The sequence below is a fragment of the Ochotona curzoniae genome, unplaced genomic scaffold, assembly GCF_017591425.1.
Source record: "Ochotona curzoniae isolate NIBS_2020 unplaced genomic scaffold, NIBS_Ocur_1.0 scaffold_3171, whole genome shotgun sequence".
Lineage (NCBI taxonomy): Eukaryota > Metazoa > Chordata > Mammalia > Lagomorpha > Ochotonidae > Ochotona > Ochotona curzoniae.
Window position 1 is genome coordinate 2,323,364 of NW_024467104.1, and position 3,181 is coordinate 2,326,544.

Below are 3,181 nucleotides of genomic sequence, written 5' to 3' on the forward strand. Positions count from 1 at the left end.
TTAAGGGATAAATTGACAAAGTATTGAGCAACCAGTTTGTCAAAATTGGATGCATGGTCTTAACAACTTCCTGTGACTATTTCAATGACATTTCAACAATTGAGGTGTGAAGCAGTTTTAGAAGGGTGTGCAGAGAAATCTTCCATGCCTTGGTGAGGAGTACTTAATCCCTGTGTCCTACCCAGTAAGGTGTGTGTGAGTCCATGCTGACCAAGCCTTCCTTGTTGTTCTCTGCCTATCCATTCCAATTTGTGAGTGTGTGTGTGTGTGTGTGTGTGTGTGTGTGTGTGTGTGTGTTGGGGCTCTGGAGTGTCCCTCATGGTCATTGCAGAGAGGGTGGGGACCCGAAGTTGGAGCTAAGTAAGAACCAGAGATAGCTCCTCTCCCTAGTCCTGAAGGGAGTTTACTGTTCTTCTATTTCTGAAGACCGCTCAGGTTTTCTGTTTGTTGTTCTGATGGCCTTGGATCCTATGATGAAGGATTTAGCTTCTTCCATCCCGTGTGGTAGGTCCAAAGGCGGGGTGGGGGGATGTCCTCTGAGTTCTTGGCCTCCGAAGGCATTCCAGTCCCCCGTGGTCTCTTTGGCAGTTGGGATGTGGTCCTTGGCGCCCGTACTGATAGCCCTTGGTGGGGATCCGGGAGACTCCAGGTTTGGGATACAAGCCTCCTCCTGTCCACCTGCTCCACTCTGTGGTCCCCCACTGCTCTGTGCACATGACCTCCTGTTAATAGGTTGTGAGGGTCGCTCTTGATTCCCCCTATATGTCTTGGTAGTTTTACTGTTTTCTAATGTTGTCTTGAATCTATTGTCTACAAGTTACCTGTTATGTGCCTGAGAGGTTACACTACACAGCTTCCTCACACGTTCACAGGAGATGGAAGGTTTCTTTGCTCTCCTGCCCAATTTCTGAGTAGTAAAAGGTTTTGAAAATATATTTGGTTATACAATTTTAAAAACACATGGGTTGAGACCAAACTAGGTAGATGTCCATCGGGGGAGATTTACATCATTGGGAATCTTAGGGTTGATTCATGTACCCAAAGCCCTGAGGGTTCATCATGGAGCTTTCTAAGCAGCAATCATAGAAACCAAATCCCAGAGCTCCCTGGCCGGGCGGCCAGCAGGCAGAGCCTCCCGCCAAATGGCGCTCCAGCAAGCCTGATACCGGCTCTGGATGTGCGCATGGTAGCGGCCGTGTGCGATCCAGGCATCGGACACTACTTGTCCCGGGGCCTTCCAGCCCCCATGCGGAGGCTGGAAGACTACTTCCCCAGGTTCAAGCTCCACCCCTTCCCGGTCCTGCCCCGCTCAAGCCCGCAGGCGAGCAGTGAAGCAGTCGGACCCGCTTCACAGAGCTCCATGGGTAGTCCACGGCCCTCCAGCAAGCCGAATACCGCATGCGATCCAGGCATGAGACGCTACTTGTCCTGGGGTCTTCCAGCCCCCATGCGGAGGCTGGAAGACTCTTTGATTTTCTTTTTACACCTGCTTGTCATTTACTGTTTTGCACCTGTCGGGGCCTGGGTCTCACCTTTCCACACAGGCAGTGGGAGATGAGCTGAGGCTCCTGGTGGCTCTAGGCGCTGAATCTCACCCATGGCTATGGCCAAAGCCAGGGTGATTTTCAACCAGCGCCATCAGAGTGCTTTCAAATATATACATTCTTACCGTTTTAAATAAAAGTCAGAATGTTATATTCTTAATAGCCTATTTAGCTTACAGTTGAGAATTTATTTATTTATTTGAAAGGCAGATTTTACAGAGAGAAGAGAGACAGGGAGAGAAGTCTTGCATATACTGATTCACTCTCCCAATGGCTACAATGGCCAGAGCTATGCTGATATGAAGCCAGGAGCCAGAGACCAGGAGCTTCTGCCAGGCTTCCTAAGTGGGTACAGGGGCCCAAGGACTTGAACCATTCGCTGCTGCTTTCCAAGGCCATAAGCAGGGAACTGGATAAGAAGTGGAGTAGCAAAGATACCAACTGGTGCTCATATGGGATACCAGCACTGAGAGTAGAGGATTAACCCACAACACCACCTCCTCTGGCCCCTTAACTAATAGTTGAAAGGTAAACATACACATAGAAATCAACCATACAGTCCATGTGGTAACTTACTTCCCAAAGGCCTACGATATGTGGGATTGGGCCAAGCTAAAGCAGGGGGAACTGCATCCCGGTTTTCTACGTGGGTGACAGGAACCCAGACTGTCACCTGTTGCCTTCCAGGGTGTGCATTAGCAGGAATCAGGAAGAATTGGAACTGAAACCAAGGTATTCTGACAATGGAGTGCAGGCATTTCAAGTGGAGAATTATTTGCTCTGCCAGAGGTTTGCCCTTGATGAGTTCATTTTCATATTACTATTATTTCAGACTTATAGAGTAATTGTTTCTGAGACTATTTGATGTTTTGTAGGTTCAAGTGTGTCATGCATTTGTGTTGGGACACCTGGGCTATTCTGGAAACTGCTCTTTGACTTCAGTTTGAGAGATGGCTCCATGTCCGTACCATGATGATCCTTCTCTCTGCCTACAGCCTACTGCATCAGGAATGGTTGTCTTCACAATGGTTTTCCCAAGGAATCTGGGGAACTTGTTTGGTTCTAAACTAAGAAGTGCGTTTGAATCAGAGGGGAACTGCACCATGGCATCAGAACCATGTGTAAGCTGAATCGATGAGGGAGCAGAACCATGGCTGGGCAGAGGACACGCTGCAGAGAGGACACAGGGAAAGGCATGCTGGAATAAGCTAAGATGCAATTTATCCTTAGTAAGAAAGACAGTCACAAAGGTGCCATTGCAGACAGCTTCCCAGAGGGCAAGCCGACACTGGTGTCCAGAAGCCTGCGCCTTAGCACCTGCAACAGTGTGCTGTCTGCAGCACCCTGCTGCTTTACCTGCTTGGAGCAAGGCATTAGTAAAGATGCAAACACACCTGCTATCATTACAAGACTTGTTCTCTACTTTTCACCACAAAGCACACCTCCATATATTGACATATTACCATCAGCCCCCAAAACACAGCTAGTAATTTATGGCAGATCCCATTTTAAAGGATTTATTTATTTACGTGAAAGGCAGCATTAGAGAGAGATCTTCCATTCACTGGTTCACTCCCCAAATGGCCTCAATGATGTGGGCTGGGCCAGGTCAAAGCCAGGATGCTGGAATTCCATCT

At 48.3% G+C, this 3,181-nt stretch overlaps 1 non-coding gene across 1 annotated transcript; it reads right to left on the reverse strand.

Moving 5' to 3' along the window:
• Positions 1-1,509: 1,509 nt before the first annotated feature.
• Positions 1,510-1,634, reverse strand: LOC121172395. The gene has a single exon (XR_005886216.1). It is a non-coding gene; the product is annotated as a small nucleolar RNA ACA64 (small nucleolar RNA).
• Between the last annotated feature and the right edge of the window lie 1,547 nt (positions 1,635-3,181).